At 38.3% G+C, this 23285-nt stretch overlaps 1 protein-coding gene and 1 long non-coding RNA gene across 3 annotated transcripts in view; one reads left to right on the top strand and one right to left on the bottom strand.

Moving 5' to 3' along the window:
* lsamp (limbic system associated membrane protein) overlaps window positions 1-23285 on the bottom strand; it is a 603277-nt gene that overhangs the window by 279640 nt on the left and 300352 nt on the right. The gene's annotated exons all lie outside the window — the stretch shown is intronic.
* The window catches only part of LOC117938043, an 11010-nt gene continuing 2207 nt past the window's right edge, over window positions 14483-23285 (top strand). The window contains exons 1-2 of the long non-coding RNA XR_004655312.1: window positions 14483-14495; window positions 14772-14776. This is a non-coding gene — a long non-coding RNA (uncharacterized LOC117938043). The remainder of the gene's footprint in view (window positions 14496-14771; window positions 14777-23285) is intronic.

Genomic DNA, 23285 nt, shown 5'->3' with positions numbered 1-23285 from the left:
TTTGGGTTTTACACCCCACAGCCTTTGTTCAGGTCTAACCACTCTTATGAGCATCATTGACAGTCACAGCAGGCAGCCGTTTCAAGCTCTAAATGCTGTAAATTCTACTGTATGCTTCATACTCAGCACCAAACAGACCATAGACACAATTAAGGACCAGCTGGTGAATATTGTAGTGCAACTAAAGAGCCAGCTATATTTATCATGGATCGGTGGAGAGCAAAAAGAAGAGTGAACCCATGATTAACATTTGCTAACTCAAAATAAACACTAATGCTGCTTCATATCTCCTAGATGAGGCAACGTTTTGCAAACCAGTCAGTCATGACTTTAAAGGGGATATGTGTTTTTAGCCTGTCTCCCCTATCAACAAATTAGCGGAAAAGCGGTTTTGCAGGTTAAAATAAATTTTACATATAATTAGGCTTGTTAGTAGCTACTTATTAGGGTACATTGTAGTTTTCTTTTTCTTACATCAAAATATAATTGACAACTGGCAATGAAAGCCAGCCAACATAATCATGTACTTAACATAATAAAACTGCTTTGTTGTATTTTACTATGAATGTCACTGACCTCACTGTGGACAAAAGTCTACCGTTCCAATGGAGACAGCCCTAGAGAGATGAAGTATCACTACATCCGTCAGCCATCAGATTTACATTTCAGTCTATAAATTATCTGCATGTTTTGTTGTATAAACAATAATTGAGTAATTATTTATCTTATACAATATGATTACTTTACAATTTGCCTCTTAGTAACCCAGTCATTTATTCACCAACGGACACCTCGACACGCAGACAGGAACGCCAAGCTAAAGGACAATCCGCTTTACAGTACCTCCTGAGCCACAGCCACCCCAAAATGATAAATAATGTACACAGTACATATAACCTGTGGTAAGTACTAGCAGATCATAGTTCATTATCAATAGTAACACAATGTTGTTTAAGGAAAAGACATGCTCCTAAACAGAATCCAAAATATTTTCTCATATGGGATAAACATCATCCAAGCAGCCGACTGGAAAAAGAACCAAACCTCAAGAGTCACATAATCAGTTAAAAAAAAGTTTCAGTTAGCCATTCAGTCATCTCAAAAAAAATCAGTCAATCTTTTTATTTGGAAAAATAATAATAATAATTCACCTACAACACAATGCACCGTGCATAATGAGTTATTTAGATCCCAATCAGATGTCATTGCGCCAATCTCCTGAAAGGAGCTCTATTTTCCTTATCACTCAGAGCACAAAACAATAAGTTGCAAGGAAGAAAAGACCTAAATGAAAGGAGCATAGGGAGAAAAAAAACACAATAGATAGTATAGTGGAAATTGATTTTTAACAAGTGCTTATATTCGACAAAAGCTTGGCATCTGAAGAGAAAATGGTCTCCTTGAATAAGTATGGTGGTGGAAATGTGGTTTAGACCTGATAAAAGTAAGCCAGAGGGGAGGTAGACAGAGACGTTGTGTTGAGAAAGGAAGATAAAAAGTGATTAAAGAACATGAGAAAAGAGGCAAAGCAGAAGCTAGAAAAACAACCTCACAAGAGTGAGGGAAAGATATGTTTGGGTCGGACAAGAAGAGGAGCATTGGGTCTCTGTCCTTTGGCTTTAAGTTGACTTACTCATAAATCTAGATGTCTTTCTTCTTTGGGGAGCCAGAGGTTCTGAAGCATGGCTGATACCCTGACTCCCCTTTATTCCAGCTTGATGTTCTTCAAGTTGATTCAGCAAAGAGCTTTTTGAACAAAAATGCTAAGAAACAGGACAATCAGCATATTTAGTGCTCTGTGTTTGGTTCTTAGACCATTTGTTTATTGAATTATTGTTTACATTGTTAGAAAGGTCAGACGAAATACAAAATAATTTCTGTTTCAGAGGTGTTTTTTCTGTATTTTGAGAAGTGTTTGACATGCTCAAAATTTCAATTTTGCTCTAAAGTGGAGGTGTCATGTTGAACCTAAATCCAAAAAGTGACTTCCTTGGAGGATATACTATACAAACACTATTTAAAAATTAATAGAATATTCCATTTGTTGCATTAACAGAAATCTCTTTAAAGTAAATGGAGAAAGTACTGCTAATTTTCTGCCAGGACATTTTTCTATGGATTTATTTTCTTGCACTGTGGTCAGAAGCAAACATAATAACTGCTCACATCTGAAACTGCCTTATCAATTGTCTTGTTTCACCATGTATGCACAATACTTCCCAGACAGTTAATGCATTTTTACAGAGCCTTACATTTTTATTTAAAAGCTGTAAAGTGCATTAGATAGAGCTCAGGGAAGGAGATATTCCTTACAGTTTACTTGAAAGCAAAGCAAAACTTCTTTACTGATTTATCCTCCCCATCCTATGGTATTTATGATGGAATTCAAATTTTCAAATTAGTGTTGTCAAGGACAATAATGAACTTTCAAGATGAATTACCACTGGTTGTGTTTGGTAAATGTATGGTAATAATCGTATGCCTACTATGACCTTACATGAATAACTTATCTTAAATGTAAATTGGAACATTAAAGCTACATTGAGCGTTGTTGAAAGTTTATCAACCAGTGTTCATTGCTTCCAGAGCTTCCTCCACAACGATGCGTCAGAGGGTCTAGCTAGTCCACACAGCATTCCGGGAAGGGAGAAAAATGTTCCCTGGTTTATTGGCTTTTCTTTAAACCAATCATAATCATCATCATGGGTAGCGCTAGGCTCCGCTTAGGGCCCCGGTGCTAATGCGAAATAACCTTGGGAAGGAACTTGTTTTGGTGGAACGTGTAGATTCAAAAACTGTTTAAGTCATGCAACAGAAAACTCAGATTGGACAGATAATCTGGAACATCCTGCGGCACCGGGCCAATCCCGGAAGTGGAATGTTGTGGATATAGACTATTTCCACAGTAACTAAGAGCTCAGCAACAACCCAAAATAAAATATTTGAATGTACTATTGAAGGTGATGTGGACCAGGAAATCAAAGTTTGGTCCAAGGTTAGTATTAAATTATCACTGTATTTGTAATGCTACATGACTGTGTTCTCTTTTGCCGGCAAGTATCATAGCTAGAATACTGTATGTCTTGTTCCTGGAACACAAGGTGTCTTTCCCTGTGGGAGACATTAAGGCAGCACTGTCAGCAGCAGAACTAGAGAATCAACTCAACAGATCCACACAGAAGAAGGCCGTGACAGACAGCAGGGCCACGCACCTCTCTTTCTTCTCACATTTTCACCTTTGAGAAATGCTGTACTCACCTTACTCCCTCAGTGCCTGATTTCTCTTTTCATTTCCAATGTTGTCTTTTCTCTCCAATAGCAATACTCACCTTTCTACCAGCACCTTATCTCATTTTCTCTCTCTGTTCCTGGGAGACTCTCACTTCTACACCCCATTTACCAACAGATTTGTTTCCCTCTTTGTCTTGACTTGTTTTGCTACGGCATCTTTTGTTTCACTTACATCCTTCCAGGAACATTGTGACATCATTACTGTGGATAACTTGAATGACCAGATATCAGTGTTATAAAGATAATATATTGTGGTAATGACCACATCTGAGATTTCAGTTTGCCTTCTCTGACACTGTGACACACTTTAACGGACACTGCAATTATTTATTGGCATCTCCTTTGCAGGATCCACATCTAACTTGTCTCAAAGACCCCTTAAGGACTCACATTTCAGGTCTGGAAGATTTTCTTTCACCCTTGCTGTTTGCCATTCCTCACCTTCCTGCTATTTCTACTCGTTGCTTCTCAAAATGATATTGTGTCATTCCAATTCACATTATTCAAATACCTTCATAAATATTTATGGAGAGTTCTGAGATAGGAAGAAAGGAGTGTGAGGGAGGCCAGTTGAGGCTTTCTACTCCCACATCCCTGGTCATGGAAATTATTCAATGCAACATCTGAATAGCAATCATTTGCTGCAAATGAGAGAGCGCAATACAGACAGTGGGAGAGAAAGTAGCAGAGTTCTAATTGGCAGTCGCCCACATTTACCAGACAAATTGCTAATTCTCCTCCACAATTAGTTGCAGTCAGTGAAAAACTCTTGAAACAATCAGCAAATGAATCCAGCCAGGAAACGGGTACTGCAGCACATGAGGCTAAGACTTCACATTAAATGCCTGATGGACATACAGCTCCAGTCTATATCAGATCATATCTCATAACATCATGACATACAGGATGGTTGCGGGTCGTAGATACTTTGCATTTGGGTGATTCAGAAACGTCCTGAGGATGGGAAATGTCTGAATAATAGAAACCTGGTCCTGCTGAAAGATTATTGTTCTGTACCCTCGGTGAATCATTTTCTCCCTCCTTCCAGTCATCATTTACATTAGAAGAACCTTTGTCTTTTCAACAAATGTGACAGAGTTTATCCTATCTGTTAAGTCACTGACATCTCTAAAGTTACTATACAAGTCTGATATAGAGACAGGTTGACATTGAACATCTAAAATGTACTGAAAGGGAAATTAAGCAGTATTTTGAGCTCTGTATTGCAGTGAATTTTACAACTTATTCTTGAATTTACAAAACAATGTGGGTAAAATTATTTCTTTGGAATAGTTACCTCAAGGATAAGAGTGTGCCAACCTGGTATACTTTCCTTAGTGATAGTTAAGTCTAGTGGCCTTGAAGTGAAATTTAGCTGACAAAAGTTGACTGAGGCAGTCCCAGTCATCATGAGGTAGCAGTCGTGACAGCAGCAGTGACGGTACTTTAGCCAAAAAAGTGTCTGTTGGGCGGTGACGTGAAAAGTAAATTTTTGGACCAAAACAACTATATACAATCAGAAATATGTCCGTGGTTTGGGCTTAAACACTGTTCCCCTTAAGTAGTACATACTGGGAAAACTTTGTGTTTTCCCCTTCATTTCTTCCTGGACACGAACGTTGTTCGCTTGCTAGAAAGTAATGGTTTTTAGAACCCATCCTCCCCGACCTCTTCCATACATGGATTTTACAGCGAACATCTCCAGAGCCAAAAGCTCTAAACGTGCTCCGACAGTTTGGTATTGTCGGAAACTTAATATTCCCTTTCTCTGTGTGTCTGTGTGTTACTTTAATGTCCAGAACATGATGCATAGGTAGGTGTATATGTGCCGTCTTACTCACCTGCCACACTGGGGATTTTGTCAACAACAGCAAACTAGCTACTTAGAGGCATATGTGCAGCGTAACGGAGTAATGCTTGAAATGTTTATTAATGTTTACTTACCAACACAATTTTTGAACTGTGGTTAAAGCAGGAATGTTGAGGTAAAGAAGACTGTATTGATGTGACTGATTATAGATGATTCTTACAGTATATGTGATCCACAACTACGTGATACTATATGAAAAGCAACTCCTTCAGTTCATTACAGTTTTTTTTTATTGCTAAACCACGGCGGGCACAACTGAAGACACAATGTGCAAAACTCTAACTACAGTCTCGACTACGTACACAAAAGAAGGCTTTCTGAGCTTTGTCTATGGAAATACCGTATATGTTGACTAACTAGTCTAGAACAAGACACCTGCATCTGCTTTCAGCTAGAATTACAATCAGCAGTGTTTGATAGGCACCATAAATATATTTATTATTTATATCTATATTATTAAATAATAATATATTTATATATTATATGTTTTGAATTGTGGTTAACAGTTTTGACAGCAGTGTGTTAGCATTTAAACAATGTGCTGTTAATCCAGTGTTGTGCAGGTTGTGGTTAAAGTTATGGGCTAAGTGTTTATAGTTTTGAAAACTGTGTTCAACCAATGAAAAACATGTGAGTTTGGTCCACATGAACTGCTGCTGTGGAGACTGTAGTTTGAGTTTTGCACATGTGGCTTCAGTTGTTCTCACTGTTGTTTAGCAATCAGAAAAAAAAAAGTGTTGCACAAGAGCACAGCGATACATCACGTTTTCCTCAAAATCTAAATCACATGCAAATGACACCAGAGAAAACACCTCTAAACACATCAGATGGGTATTTAGGAACTCAGTATTTTGACAGTTAGTGCAAGGAACCAAAGCTCATAAATCATGTGCGTCATGACCTACTTTCTTGAAAAGCGTCCAACTGATATGATCATTTAGCCTAAATTACTTCCCCAACATTTTCTAGTATTAACTTATATTACTATGTACTCTCTAGTCAACTCTTATCAATCATGATCCAGAGTGAGCATTCCCAGAAAAGCTAAAAATAACCATTCGAATCATACCAAAATTGATTGCAGTTACCAGACATTATTTCATTAGTGATTAATGCAATCAGAGTTGATTAAATAATGACAATAATAATCATATTAGGGACAAACATTTCAATTGCTTCAAATCCCAAATAATCTCAAGGCACAGCTGCAAGTATGAGAGGTTTGTGTATTCTGTGTCTGTGTGCGTGTGCGTGTGCGTGTGCGTGTGTGTGTGTGTTGTTTCCAAATAGCGATGCAGCATGAAATTACTCAGAGTGGAACCAGTGAATCAGACTATTTGCCATAATTAACCTCCTGCAATGGTTGGAGAGTGAAATGTTACTTCCTTACTTTACTGAGAGGTCTACACTTATGTGTAAAAAAAACAAACACTGCTTGATGTACTCATTCAGAGATGAATGCTTATCTGTGGTTGCTGGTGCTTCTCAGTGGGGCAGAAGAAACTAATAAAGAACGAAACTAAGTCACCAGAGGCAGAACGCTGCGGGAGGTTTGTCTGTGTTGTTTCATTTTAACCTCATTAAATATGTATAAGCCGGCTGTGAAAATGACAGTGAAGACCTTCTCCAGAGGCCAAGCATCCAAGGAAAAGGTATCATGTTTACTGATCACCTGCAACATGTAGAATCTAAAGAGAATCTATTTGTTTTAGATGTCAATGAAAAATCGGCTTCCCTAAGCATAGACTAATCCGTATTTCCCTTTCCAACGGTTTTTGTGAGTCTTCCAAGTAGCAGACACGTTTCATTAATTTCACATATCCAATCACGGTCCATAGCTTACTGCCAGCCAACAACTGTATCATAGCTCCTGCCTCAGTTACATAATTGACTGCTATGCCCACACACTGTGGCTTTTGTATCATCCATCTGACTTCTGTGGCATCGCGTCCGAGGAGATCAATATTTCTCTAATAGCTCATTGCTTTGTGTGTGTTTTACTTCTAGGCACAATGCCAGCTCGATGTAAGAACAGTGCAGAAAACTGGATGTCAGTGATCGCAGCACGACTAACGTCCTGTTTAAAAAGTCCTAACACCTCAGTGACAAGGTGGGTTGTTTGTGATTTCCCTTCTCATATAACAGATAAGGTTAGAACATAATTGTGGTTCTGCTTAAAAAAATCCCCCCAAACAATCAAATGTTGAATATTGTTTGGTGAACAGGGAACAAATAGTGGTCGTCCGTGTTAAAGTCAGTTGTTTTTTGGGGCACTAAATCGCCCGGTGCTGTCGATCATTTTTAAGTTTTAAGCTGTTTAAAAATAGTAATATGTTTGTTTTTTTTCCTGAAAAGGACAAGCTCGCCTATTTAATGTTGTTGTTTTTTTATTCTACGTTTTATTGTGAAGTGCACGGAAAATGACATGAATAGCTACTCCTAAGACAATACTGCTTGTGCATGCTGGGTGTATTCGGTTCGGGTCTGAACATCCTCTAATTTGTTTTAGATCCTGTCCACACACCTGCAGTCCGTCCACTCATCTACTCAGCAGTGTATCAACCCCGGTTTGGCCTCCACTCATTGCCGGATCGTTGTTTCAACCAAAGATGTAGATCACTTCTCAGGCCTATTGAATTGTATATTCAAGTTCTCATGTGTTTCTGTCTCTCTGTGCCACAGGATCACTGCCTGCCTTCTGCTCCGCCACGCTCACATCCAGCCATCTCTCCTGCTCTACCACGCTTCACCGGCACCCCTCTTCCCCCCTCTGACTCAGCCAGCCGGACTTTTCTCCACATCCACTTTCATCCCCTGGAACCCAGTCAATAAACCTTTTGTTATCCATTCCATTATGCAAAGCCCCTTTTACACAGAGATTCAGCAATACTGCAGTAAAGGAGATCCACTATTACACTGGCTTTATTTTTTTTAACACCAAACCAAACACAGCTGGTATAATGCTGCATTGGTTGTAATTTTAGAACAGCAAGGGGGAAGAACAGCCCAACAGTCCTGCCTTGAACAGACATTGTAAAAGGGGCTAGAGGTTGGGTCTTGCATTTCATTCCACAAATGACTGGGTGTGATTTGTTTTTTCAGCCTGTACAGAATGTCAGGATGTGACTTGCTAGATTTATGTCATCCTCCCTTAGGTTTTTGGGCATGTTTTCTAATGACCAATTAGCTTAAAAAAAAGCTGGAGGGCTTGGAGTATGCTGCAGACACAAAAAACAACATAAAGTTGACTTCAGCTGTGCTTTAATACCTTGCTAGTTTGGATAATGCCACATTGATGTAGTGAGCTATATAACCACTTGTCCAGGAAGTCTGTATTTATTAAGCACTCAGCCATCGTGCAAGAGTTTGGCTTGCCTGCCAATTCATTTTAACTGCAAACAGGGTTAGATAAAAGACACACGGATACAGTGGATTCATGAAGCAGTGCCCAATTATGCAATGTGTCTTATATAGAAAGTGATATCCAACCTTTGGGACACATACTTTTTCATATGCATGGTATAGAACAAGATCTACTAATGCTTGCCTGAACAATGATAATAGTCATTATCATTGTAGACATACTCCCGTGTTGATATGGTTGTGCATTTCTGACACAAACTATCAATCTCCTCCAAAATCCCCACACCTATGCTAGTTTAAATGAATAGGTGGCATAGCTTCAGGTGCAAATTGTACCGTCTGTTGATATTCACCGTAACACTAAATGGAAACATAATGGTCACTAATGGGGCTGGATTGTCACACCGATACTCTCTTTATCTCGGCACAGCTGTGCATGGAGAGAAGCATCAGAGCCACGGAGCTTTATGAATTTAGTCTACCAGACTGACCCGTTAGTGCTTCGCACTCTGTCTTTTTGGCTGACTGTCTGTCTGGCTGTCTGGCAGCTAACTACTGTTGCTAGGCGTTGCATGTCATTACATACACACTTATGCACACGTGCACACACACGCACTCACACACACACACTCACACAAAAAAAACAAAAACAAACAAACATGGAGTTTGGTATATATTTCTGCTAGATTAGATTTTGCCAGTAAACAGATCCATCGCTTAATCTTGTCAGCAATATCCTTAAGACAAATGTCAAAAGAGAGATGAGAAGGAGAAGGGCAGACAAGGGTGGGAAGTAGAGGGGAGGGAGCAGGGTGAAAAAAATCTGAAATGATAACAAATGAGAATAGTGTCCTTGCTCACTCCAGCTTCACTTTACTATGAAGTCCGTTGCCCAATCAAGTAGTAAATCTTTCTCATGACCTAAAAGTCTGCTGTCTCTATCACAAGCCTCACCTTCAACAAACACGGCATCCACCGACAGATTAAAGACACACACGCACAACTTTTGTAACATCTGTTACAGTTTAAACCATCCTTTTTTGATTATCTCCTACTGAGAGCCAGTATCACAAGACATAACTCTCCATCGATCTATATCTATCGATACATTTGCTGTAAATTAATCAATGCTGGCAGGAAAATGACTTCAGCTGCTCATCTGCCATAAGGCCTAATTAAATTGCATGAAGAATTTAAGTACTCTGAGGTACAGCTTCTCTAGTCTGACACAGATCAGAGGTGGTTTGATCCACTCTTTAAATTGCATGCAGTCAACCACTCAGATCAGTGTCCTCTCCATACCAAAAGCAGTAATTTTTACACAAACACACACACACACACACACACACACACAAACACACACACACACGTGATTTAATTAGTAAAGGGAATATGTGGTTACACAAGCTATACAATTTTCCATGGCCTTCTTGACATCCTATATAAAGCCTGACAACATTGTGACGAGTTTTTCTCAAGACGTATTGAATAAAAATGACCCATAAGACAAAAAAAAAAAAAACACAGCTGTGCAGAACATCCATCCAGTGTATGTCTTTCAAAGCTTTTAACTACCCTAATTATAATGTCCATAGGAGACCCCTCATTTTGTAAAGTGGGTTGAATCAACCGACTGTATTGATTGTCTCTGCAGCTGCCTGGCCTCAACTTCAGTATTGACAGTCTAAAAGGGTTTTATTTGCCCTTTTAACCTGAGACAGGCAAAGAGAGAGACAAAGGGATCCCTGAGGGTATGGTGATTGACTTTGTTTTGGTTTATAAAACACTCAATAAGGAAAGTGCTCAACATGGCCAACAGCATATTCCCATTCAGTTTGTATGCTTACCTGCAACAGGATCCGTTTTTTTTCTTCTTTTTCTACATTTATCTGAGGCAAAGAGTCAACAAGATGCTGGAAATTGTGCTTATTGGCTTCTATGCACCATAACATTAGAGCAAGTGCAGAGTTCCTACTGCTTTTTTTTCTTTATTGGAAAGACACTCCATTGTCCTTTATTCTGTTTTCCATGCTGAAACGTGACATACACAGTCCTCTTTCTGTGCAAACACCCATTCTAAAGTTCAGCTGAAGCTCCTGTAACATAAGGCTTCAACAAGTGGAAAAATTCTCTTTTTTTGTTGCCGTGGACAGTGTTTTTTACTGGAATTAAACACTTAACAATACCTACTCGATATGTTTACCTTGGACTACTGAAGCCTCATTTTAGCTTGGACATGCATTTTTTTTTACCATAAATGAGGATTGTGGATTTTTAAATCCAAATGCGTTTCCACTGCTCTCTCACAGCCTAGGGAAGTTACTGCTGATGCAATATCCCACTGTTGTCTAGGTTTTTTACTGTGGAGTGGCTATAGGAAATGCAATATATTTGGCACCAGGTTTGCTAAGCTTCAATGGAAGAGTTATTCTCCTTGTCATCTTGTCAAAACAACCACATATAAGTATACTGATTGCTATTTGCTAAGAGGCCAATTTATAAATATCACAGTGAGTTATGGTACAAACAGAAGCACCCACAGTGAGATGTTTGATGTGGAGCTGCAGATGATTTGTTCAAACCTGTTGACCTTTAAAACTTCACCAAGGTAAATTACTAATTTTACCTCAACATGCTATTATATACATGTAAGCATGTGAGTATAGAGAAACATGTATACCTATCAAAATGTAAAAGTGGAAGTTTTAAGGCAAGCAATTGGCATCACTATCACTTATGAATCACATCCCCCCTAGCCTAAACAACTTTGTCTGGTTGGGAAGACTTACGTTATGTGTTGCCTTCATTTGCCAGAAGCCTCCTCTACAGACTAACATTGTACGTGCACAATTTCACTTTACCAGTCCACGATTCTGACTAAACAATTTGCCTCTTCAGAAAATAACCGTTGCTAACCCGAAACCAAAAATTCCTTTTCCTCTGTGTCGAGATAAATGAGTTGTTGAAATAAAACCGATGGATGTTTTTTCCGGATGCAGTTGTTTTGGGCTCCATCAAATCAAAGTGAAATGTGCAGTCTTTTATAGCAGGCCTTCTTCAACACTTTATTCTCTGATCCCTAATTAGGCAAGTTGGCTCATGAGATACATTTGCTCTATCCATCTTTGTTAGTTATAGCCCTTTTTTATTTTTCAAAAACATCCAAAGGTTATTGCAGGCCTCTGCTATACAGTATCAGACATGAAGAAAAATGCTCGTTCATCCCACCCATTATTGCAGATCCATTTTAGATAAGAAACCTCCTCTGTTTTCCCAGAAGACTTCATACCTCCAAATTCCTGATAGGTTTTCGTCTGCAGCACTTTAACACAAGAGAACCATACAATAGCCAACATTCAAACTAAAATGGAGAGAGTATCTGTCAGTCTAAATGTCTGTTCTTTGGATGTTCTCAACAACCGTTCCCCCGATCAACTTCCCTCTTGGCAGGCGTATTGTAGAGGATCCACGGAAGTGCAGTGTTGAGTGCGAGCTTGAGAACTAAGGGACCTACAGTATGTATTAGTATTAGGGTTTATGTACATACTGGGTAGTGTATTTAGAGGGGACCCCTTACAGCAGTGGGTCCAGCTCGCTCTCCTACAGTCCATTCTAACAACAGATGAAGAATGTCAGACAATGTTACGTTTTGGTATGAATGCATTTGTTCCCAGAAATTGCCTGGTCCCAAATAGCTAGCTGGTATCAAATGAAGCGTATGTTCTAGCGTTGCTAGGGGACGCAACTACGTCAAGGCAGGTGTATTGCTTGGGATGCAAGAAAGCACAGTGTCTAGTGTGAAGTTGTTTGGAGGAGTGATTCTCAAGAAAGCTGCAAGTAGCAATACCAGAGGACAATCATACTATCATAAATACAAACATAAATACAAATGTGTAATGATTCTGCCACAGCGGTGATCCTGACCCAGTGCATGAACAAGATTACATGTCTTTGAATTAACTAAATTTACTTGATTATATATCCTATAAGAAAATAAGCCAGTGAAATATATATTTTTCATGAATGTTACACTGAATGAAAACAAACCCTCTTTTTTGTTTTTGAAGATTCTCTATTACCATGTCAAAGAGAACAGCCGGTTTTCGCTGTTGGAAGTTAAAGCCATCTACTTGCAGTGTTTTTCCATCATGACTATCATAATTCTTCTTTACACAGACAAAACAGACAGACAGCAGCATAAAGGTAGGGGTAGTTAGAGTGTTGAATGTGTAATGTCTGGTAATCTAATATGTTTTCAAAATCATTTGCTCTGGGACAAACACTCCAAATAGATTCTTGCAAGCAAAACATAAAAACCACCCTCATCAGACGCACAGACTAGGCTAACCCTAAACATTACTCATCCCATTGGTTATCAGAACTCCATAACAGTTATTGGCTCCGACCATAAGTAATCCAAGCAATGACAGCCAGAATGTACCTTTAAAGTGAATCCATACTTTTTCTCTCTTTTTAACTAAGTGATACTGGACTGAGTAAAGCAGGATAAGCAGCGTATTTCCTAAAAATTATGCCCTGTCCAATGAAATTAGCAATGATAAAATGAAGGGGGTTGACAAAACATTCACATGCAAAACAAGTTTTCAAAATCCATCATTTATGTGGCCTGCCCTAGGATTGGAAACAATCACTCCCTTCATCTTCACTCTCACTCTTCTCCTGCGGTGTCCTTATTTTTCAAGTGGCTGTTGTTTTCCAGCAGAGCTGCCACCCATGGTGAGTTGAAAAAGCTAATCTATCCAGAACTGTCATGTCATTAGGGAAACGACTCAATATCGAATGCGTCCGTACAGGATGACGAGATGTATGTCAAAGAGTACCACCATCTTGCAGGGATAGCTGAACTCAGAGATGCGGGTTTCATGTGTGAAGGGGCTTTTGTCTCTCTGATTAGTCTCATGCTGCTTTGTGTCTCTCACTGTTCCCCATGGATGAGTGTGACTTTCTGCTGTCCTGTCAAAGGCAACCAGCGTTTAGAATGAGCAGATGGCTCACAGTGAGACTGTTGTCCTTTCCTTCTGCATAAAGGTCTATGTGTCAACACCTACTGTACAAACAATTTCAATATTAACGTGTAGGTAAACGAGTTAAGAAGAAAAACAGCAGTCTATTTAAAATTGTAATCTTAAAAAAATGTATGTATATGTAATGCAATGTTTGTTTATGATTAGCTTAGTTTGTGCAGTATCCTTTGTTTGGGTCACAACACATTTTTTCCAGGCTTTTTTTAATTGAAGAAGCCTTTCTGTTTCCTTTCTAAAAAATCCCAGTCTCACATTGTATTTGATTATAGAACATGACTCTGAATGTCTAAAAACACAACAAAAAATTCAAGACAATTTCTAGTTAAAATGTCCCACTTGGTTTTTATCTTCTTACAAACTATTCTGAGCATCACTTACAGGGAATGAAGAAAGCACAATACTATGAACAGCACCAACAACAACACACAAGTCAGTTTCTGGTAGTGATCACCTAAACCGAGACCAAGTCATATCTTTCTCTACGCTTCCTTTTAAAGTGGCGATAAAAATGTGAGGTGTTCCCAGCTGTGTTGGTCAGCATTACACTGCAGTAGGGCTGTAACGATAAGGAAAATAAAACCCAAATCGTGACACTAAGCTCCACGAACCTGTGTCGTGGTGGGAGAAGGCAGAATCGCAACAAACCCCTCCCAACTTCAGAGTTATCGTTCCAGTCCAGATCCAATGCTACCATATCTTTAAATTACTGATAGTCCTTTTGGTGCCGTATTTCTGTTTGCTAGCTGGCTGGGGGCTGACTGTGGATCTGAGAGAGCTTCTTCACCTTTAACACGTTTAATTTGGGAGTGTGTGTCAAGGGGGTGGCAGGGAACGGGGGTTAACAGTGACACATTTTAAACTAGATATTTATCAAATTATTGGTTGCATTTGAAGCAGGAAGTGTTATGTCCAATCACAGTAATACTGTTTAGAAACAGCAGCAGATACAAAGCCAATGTATGTAATATCCGTGAAAACGTGGTCTTGAAATAAAATAAATCATGAAATGATCAAGGAAGGAGACTATTCATTCATAATTCACCATTACTTAAGTACAATTTTTTTTTCTGTAACTCTATACTGCGACTCAACTACAATTCAAATGGAAATGTACTTTTCATTTCGCTACATTTGTCTGCCAGACAAAGTTACTTTGCCAACTTAACAGTAAAACATATGCACTGCTACCGATTTAACCAAAGATAAAGTAGTCAACACAGTTGACCAATAGTTGATGCTGACTAACTTTAATATTAAAATAGTGCTTAAATGTTAGCCCTACTGCAACAATGTTGAGTACACCACTTGAGCTACTGGGAAGCTTTTATGTAAAAGAACAATACAGAAAGTGAAGACATCATTTATGCAAAACAAGTACTTATTTTAAGGATAATACTTGATAATACTACTACTGTAGTTTCACTAATGTGACGTTTTGAATGCAGGACTTTTACTTGTAATGGGGTATTTTTATAATGTGGTATTACACATGCTAAGAGCATAGACTCAGGGTAAAAAAAAGTTTGTATACATTTTAGAAGAGCATATTGTTTTGAACTCTCATCCAATATTTTTTGACTGTGGCATGCTTCCATGGAGTCCAAAAGCTTTATAAACAGACAACGAGGCCATACCTACATACCTACATGCTGCTGCATACCTACAGCTAGACTAAACTGGACTGAGTGACTGGACTGAAAACAAAAACAAAACTATTCACTAAAGTATGTTAATATGTTAAATAAATATAAGACATCAAACATTATTTCAAAGTTTTCTAAACCTGCCCTTTTAATTTTAAGATTATGATTTCACAGGGCAATTAAATGTTCAGTCAAAAGCACTGATTTAGGTAAATAATAAAATAATGATTTAACAGCAAGTTCTGTGTTTGAGCTTTGTGGGCGTTTTAAGTCATTACTTTCTTATCATGTGTGTACAGTATATGAGCTAATTTTGCACTTACAGTAGTGGTGAGCTACTGGCCTCGTGCCTGATGTCTCTGTTAACCCCTTTGGGTGTCACATCCCATCTTAAAGCCTCTCCTGACACTGCAGTTAAGGCCACAACACAGCCGGCCTGACCCTTTACATCACAACAGCAGACCCTGTCCATATATGTGTCGCAGCATAATGCTTTAGTGTGTCTCCTTTCTCTGTATGAACATTTTATTCAGCATAGAGTACTACTGGTCTGACAAGCAAATGCATTAACAATCAGCAGCACTTCCATCTGACAAGAGAGAGAGAGATGACAGCACCATGAAAACACTGGCGGCCCCCAAACTGCTGCTAGAAAATTGTACTCTGCTCTTACACCAGGCTCTTTCATGTGTTTTAGTGAGATAATGGTACACACTTAGTTGTATTACCCCAAAATAAAAGCCATTTAAAGTGATCAAATGAGTGAACTTTGCTGTTTCCAGGTAGCAAAACGTGTTCGCTGGGCTCAGATGACAGACAATATTGGTAATAGTCCAGGATTATACAACAGCCATCTACTGCAGAGGATGATAAATACTGCACTTCATTCATAGAATCCACTTTATTGAGTCAAAGAAAACATTGTATACATGTAGGAGACCCCAAACTCTTATGTCCTAAAAACAATCAAAACGCCAGTTCATTTTGTCATTTAGCTTATGTCTCAATCAGATGCAGCTAAACTATCTGTAGCAGTAACACTAAAAGTCTGAGTTCTTCAAACGTTACATTATCAAGAGCCATTTTCTGTCCCACTGCACATCCGACACCTCACCAAATTTGTGTGAGAGACATTAGCCTACATTCTGCTGAATTCTACTGAATGACAATCCTAAAGATGGTTGTGGGTTTATTATGCATTGAAATACCAAAATGTGCGTTCTCAAATTACACTATGCTAGGTAAACATTGCTAAATTCAAAATTTACTGTATGCTCCACGGTAATAAATGGTCTGAAGCAAGAGGAATTGTTAGCCTTACTTGTGCACTGACTGCTAACTGTTACTGAGAAAGTATCGACCACCGTCAAAATAAACCATAAACTACAGCTCTATATCTAAAGTAAATTAAGCTAGCTGGCATCAGTTACTTGTAAAATGCGTAGGTAATGTTTTAACAGTAAAAAAAATCTCAATTTAGCTTGCACCTAAGATATAACATATTTGAGTTTGCTAGTTCGAGGTGTATGCATAGGCTAACCATTACATTAGCAGCACATTTCCCGTATTTTAAGAATGATTAAACATAGACCATCTTAACCATTGTTACTTTATTGAGTAATTAAATACATCTCTTCTTCTGCCTGTTTTTTTTTCTACATGCCCAAAAAGTGCTTAATATTTCTATGCTGAAATAACATAACAACGGCATTATAATTATTATGAATAATATTAATTAATATGCTAACAGCTAGCTATTTGGGACCAGGTTTGCTGAGAACAAAAGCATTAATTCCGAAAGTTACATTGATGATGATTAAAATGTTTGAGTTTGTTACAATGTAAGTTTTCCAGTCTCCGGTTGTTCTTCAGCTTTTTTAAATGAAGTGTAGCGTGAAACTGAGAGTGGGCTGTATCCAGTATCCAGTGTAACAGTCCCCTCTCGATACACTACACAATGTGTACATAATGCCATTCTAAAAAATATTTCCTAGGTCTACCTCGACAACACACTTTCTTGGGGACACAGCAATACGCCAGCCTAGTGGGAGGGCGATTGGATGGACTTTTGTCGAGAAAATCAAAGATAAGACATACATACAGACATACAGAGACCCTTCCATTTTAGTTAGATTACTGTTTTGTCTGCATATTACATCTTTTATTACTTCTGGTTAGAAGCTAATCTGCATTTCATTGTCTTAGTACCTGTGCTTTGTGAAATGACAGTGAAGTTGAATCTAATGTGTGCATTTTTACCATCAAGACAATTAAAACGTGGTTGGTTCCCACTTGGGTAGTGCAGGAATGATTTTGCTGGTTGGTGATACTCTAAGCTACACTGAAGTTATTGGTGCAATTTTGATTTAATTACCAAAAACCTACTCTCAGCTGCAGTTTTTTCTGAGTTTAGAGGGTTTTGTAAACATTTCATCAGCCCAGGATTGACTCTCTGTTTCTGCAGAATCAATAACTGTGCAGTAGCTGCATCCCATTATTTACTGACAGCCTCCTGCTCTGTAGAATGCTTATGCTCTTACATTAAGAGAAACAAATAACTAGTTATCATGCCTACCTCTTGTGTTTTTTGTTGTTAAGAACAGCAGGGAAATTGTCCATGGAGGAGGAATCCTTCGACTCATTCTGATAAAGGATGCTGAGAGCTCACAGATGATTCAGTCAGGTCAAGCAGCCATGTATTGACACATGCAGTTTCCTTTGAATCTATAGCTTATAACGAATGAGTGCCAAATACGGATGATTCATGTATTCTAGACTGCACACAGATGAAAGTGCCTGAAATCACCATGAAGATACTGTTTGGAGTCTTTGATTTTGAAGCTGAAAGCAAAGTGAAGGATGTGGAAAGACTTTGGTACACTTCTTGACCAAGACATATTAAAAAAACACATTGTACATTGTGTAAATTGTCTCTTATCTAATTATGTAATGCTAAGGCTCTATTCTCATTATTTGATGATTGCTTTGCTTCTGGAGAGACAAATCCTAATTTAGTTCAGCATTTGAGCAAATGTGGGGCTCCGGGAATCAGTCAAAATCAATGTGTAAATGTAGACCTCACTACCGTAACAACAAAAGACAACTTAGTATCTCCAGGTCTTTTAAATATGTTGGCCTGGTGGTCCTGCTGCTTTCTACCGCAACTGCTCTGTAATGCAACTGGACTTCAGTATAACCCATTCTTCTCTCTTTACAGGTTTACAGCTACAAAGCAACACAAAAAGTGTTTTATTGGTTCTTATCTGATTCAACCCATTCTGTAGTAGTCACACATCATTGGTCAGTTTCAGAAAGCAGGTTAAGTGAAAACTGTGTTTTGTTATTCCTGAGATGAGGAAGACTCTGGGTTTTCTGTTTCAGATAGGGAGGTTAATCAAACCTGAGAGAGATGGGTAACTCTATCCCATTTCAGTCACGTTTTTTTTCTAAAAATATGGTATTTCTTTTTGTTGACAATCCCGTTGATTGAGAAGCTGTATCAGCGAGTTAAACATACAGTATGTTGTGAAATGATACTGAGGCCCAACAAGGTGTAGTCAAGGCTTTTTTAATTTCCAGCTTACTATTTGAGCGGTATTGTTTTTCTTCCCAGTCTATCTGTTATGTAGGCTACATAACCTTATGTGTCCTCATTTCACTTACGTCACTCATCGTGGACATGCTCTTAAATCCCAGCAGATTATTTGTCTTGCATTAATTTTTTTGCAAACCGCAGTTTTCTTTAAAAACAACAAGGTGATGCGGTTCATATTAGTAAAGCTGCTGTATAGCAAAGTGCCGTCAGAAGAATTTGACTTGCTCGTTTTTTAAACGTTTTTGTAGTGTTCCTTGGAAGAGCCATTCAGAAGGAGTTCCACAGTACTGCAGGTGAATGATGTAAACCCTTTGAAATAAAAGACTATGAATTATAATTCTGTTAATGATGGTGCTACAGCCTCAGAAAGTGATGACTAGGCAGAGGACTTTTTTGCTTGCAGGATTGCACTTAAATTAAATAGATTATTGGTTCAATACTATTTAACCTCTAATATTAGACTTATGATTAAATATGAAATGAATACATTATATTAGAGCTTACACATTTACTCTAGCAGCAATTTTCTCTCTCTTTTGCAGCAGCCACTGTGATGTTTTTTTAAAAACTAAATACATGTTCAAACTCGCTGTGTGTGTGCATGAGTGTTTCTGCCGATCAGTTTGTTTGTGGTTGTTGCCATGGTGAATCGTAGTACCATGGCTCCATTCATGCTGCCTTTTTATTGTAGTGGTGCACCCGCTTAACTCTGAGTGAACCAACTCTGAGTTTATTGAACCAACTCATATTAGCTGTTCTGGAAGTGGAAACTCAGAGTTAACCATCTCAGGGTAAATCAACTCAGAGATCAGAGTTATCAGAGTTTGTTAAACACTCTTCCTGAAGTGGGCCCCGGTCTTAGATTAAATCTGTATCCTCAAAAGAAAAAAGAAAAATGTGCCTTAGTGCTGATATTAGTGATTTTTTCTTGAGTTAGTATGTATAAAAATGTGATTGTGGTTGCATGTCGGTTGTTTTAGATCTTCCAAATAAAAAAGGTATGATTCTGTCATGGCCCTCAGTCCTGACACACTGATGAAGTGTGTAACCCTTTTCTGCAAACACGATTACGGACTGGAAACATTAATCAACAACTGTTGACCTAATGGAAATGCACAAATACAGTGGTTAGCAGTATCAATGGCTAATGGCAAGTCACTTAGCCTATATGCCAAAAGTGGATGCCCACCCATGCAATTCAATTAAGTTGCTTAGCAACATACTTCGCCTTTGTAGAACCTCATGTGGGAGTGAGTAAGTAGCTATTAAACAGCGCAGACTTAATTTTATCAAACAAGACCAAGGGATTATTGATAGGATGCACATATAAACATTACTGAATTAAAATAATAAAAGACTGACTATTTTTCTCTGCCTCTTTTTCTACTTAATGCTCTCTCCCTCTTTGAAGTATAATCCTTTTTGTGTGTGTCTGTGTGTGTGTGTGTGTGATTACATCTCCAGTCTGTTGTTGGAGAGAAAACGTCCATGATCTCAACACTATACTCAACCTCAGTTCAGGACAGAATCATGAATATCTGGCTTAAAGTTCAGGTGATTAGAATGTAGCAAACAGTCCACACAGCTTTCTTATATGTGACTCACAATGAGCTTTAAATCTTCCCTCTCAGCTGGAAAGATGTGAGCAGTAAATCCATGTCCCCTGATGATAAATGCCCTGAGCGGATAAACATCACTGAAGACAACAAGGAAATTATTTTATGCCTCCAAGCATGAATATGATTAATGTAAGGGCTGATACAAGACACAGTCTAACCCACACTCTCCCCTGTGCACACTGCATTCTTACCTCTCCAACCAAAATGTCTTTACTTTACTCTACTGTGATCTGTAAGGGGATGAAGGGCATGTTCGTGTCACTGCTATTAATCTGGAGTTCACAATAGCTTCCTACAGCCCAGTGGAGTGGATCATTGTAACTGTGCAGCTTCAAGCTCCAGCAAGTCCTGACACATCCCTCGCCAACACACACACAAGGTGAATATTGAAAAACAAATCTGGTCATATCAAGGCTCCATGAAAGATGACATATACCATTACCAGACTGTAAATTAAAGGAAGTAGTTGTGTGGAGGGGAAAAGGGTCGGGAGAGATTATAAGAAAAGGGCAGAACTAGCGATTGAGAGGGCATTGTTACTGTTTGAATGTGGATAGTTCTTCGAGCTGTAACTTTGATCACTGTCAAAATGGCTATATACATGTTTTTTTTTTCTGTTGTAAGAGTTATGCAAGTAGTGGACCTACAAATGTGAAGTTTGCCCTGAAGCCAACACTAAAGGAAGGGGGCATTGATATCAAAAGGATTTTTCCCTTGGGAGCAAAATGTAACTAAAAAAATTCACAGTTACCAATAAGCCTTGGAAAATATGTGTGCAATGTTGTTTTTTGGGTGGTCAAGAAAAACTGGCAAGTGTCTAAAATGGAGGCCATAAACTTGCAAAAAGTAAAGGTTTTACCCTTACTTCTTGTGTAAAAGGGATACCTTAATTAGAGAAAATGTCAGGCTTTTCATTTTTTTTTTATCTATCTTGTCTTGGATCATTATTCTCCACAGCATTCCCTTGGAATTCCAACTCTAGTGAATGAGAAACGTTCAATCAAGTGAAATTCTCTTTATCGTGTTCTGGATCAAACTGTTGGAAGGATGGATCAACTCACAGACATCACCCCACTTGCTCGGCAAATAAATGGTGGGAAAAGAGTTCTGCTCACATCCCAAAATCCAATATGAAGTAGAAAGCCATACAACCCGTGCTCAGCAGTTGTCTTCAGAGTCAGAGATAACCCTGCAGCGAGCCGGGATGACATCCCGCTGAAGATACAGCTTTACACTCCTATAGTCTAATGGGATTATCAATTCAGCTGCTTTGAATAAGAACCATATTATCTGTCAGTGCTAGAAGAGATATTTCCACAAAGGGAACAAAGGTGCAGGGTATCAGACACTCAAACAGAGGTTAATAATCTGATAATCTGAAACCAAAAATAAAACACTGCAAATTACCTTTTTGACACTGAACATGCAGTGGTTGCCCACATGCACGTTTTCACGAGGCTGCCTGCAATCAAATAACTATTAATAATAATATTTAATATAAATAAAAGTTTAAATCCGTAGATTGTTTATCATTTAAATAATAATATAATAATAAACATACTATCTTGTAGGGCTTTCACAAATTGTTAAGGTGTTATTTTAATTACACATTTAACTTGATTTTGTGATACTGTATTAAGTGAATTTACATATTTTTAAATGTCCCTGTAATTTCATTTCTATTAGAAGAGTATATACAATCTTCATGCAAACAAAACTTTTAGTCAGTCAGAGATTTCCGGATACCTTAAAAATAAATGACTTAAATCAGATTATTTCATGTGATGATCTGTTGCCAAGTAAAATACTTCCATCTGTTCTGTTTCAAATGTCTCATATAAGGAATAGGACACAGCTCATGAGCTCAATGCCACTGTAGTAAAACAACAACAAATGTCCTTTTTTAATTTTTCTCCATTGTAACATAGTTGACCCGCATACTTTTGATATAAAATAGAATAAATGGAAACAAATGTTTGCGATGAGTCCTTCTTTAAAGTATAAGACACAATAAGATATTAGACCATAGACACAATGTATGTGACGTCACGCTCTACTTGCGCAAATTATGAATACCATAATGGACGGCGGAATGGAGATATCCTGCAGATGGACAGCAAGCCAAACACGTATGTGTTTGATCGTGTTCGTGGTCTCACGTACACAATCTGCAAAGTAATCCTTACCAACACAAGCATGTGCAAGTATTGCCTTTCTGTTTTAAATGACTGATAAATAATAATAAAAGTATTATATTAAAGAGGGCCGGTGATAGTATCCCCCCCGATGGATGCCATTACCAACACCAAACGGAGTGGAGAATACATCCCCCCATTTTATCTGTATGCTCGGATTGGAATACCAAAAAGCTAGAAAGATAGATATATGGACTGTATTAATACCAAATTGGAAAAATACTGTTACAAGCAGCAAGTAACAAGGACATGCACACATACTGACTCAAACACATACAGACAATACAAGAAACATACTAAAAATAATAAATAAGATAAAATAAAATATGATAGCAAAGATAAAAAATGCAAAAACAACTGCTATCAAAAGTCGGAAGTTTACTATTATGGTTAGAGTAATTCATTCTAGTTGTCCCCATTCAGTAGCCCATATACGTTAAATATTTTGGTAGAATGAAGGTTAATGAAGCTCATATGTGGGCCAAAATACTGCAATTCGCAGTGTGAAATCGCAATAATCGCAAAGTGAAATATTCTCCTGGGTGCGATTGGTTTGCTTGAAAAAGACATTGTACTGCACACACACACTACAGTGGGTACGGAAAGTATTCAGACCCCTTTAAATTTTTCACTCTTTGTTTCATTGCAGCCTTTTTCCAAAAAT

Source organism: Etheostoma cragini, chromosome 3 (assembly GCF_013103735.1).
Source record: "Etheostoma cragini isolate CJK2018 chromosome 3, CSU_Ecrag_1.0, whole genome shotgun sequence".
NCBI lineage: Eukaryota > Metazoa > Chordata > Actinopteri > Perciformes > Percidae > Etheostoma > Etheostoma cragini.
Note: the sequence above shows the minus strand (reverse complement) of the source record. Positions and strands in the feature narration are given on the sequence as shown.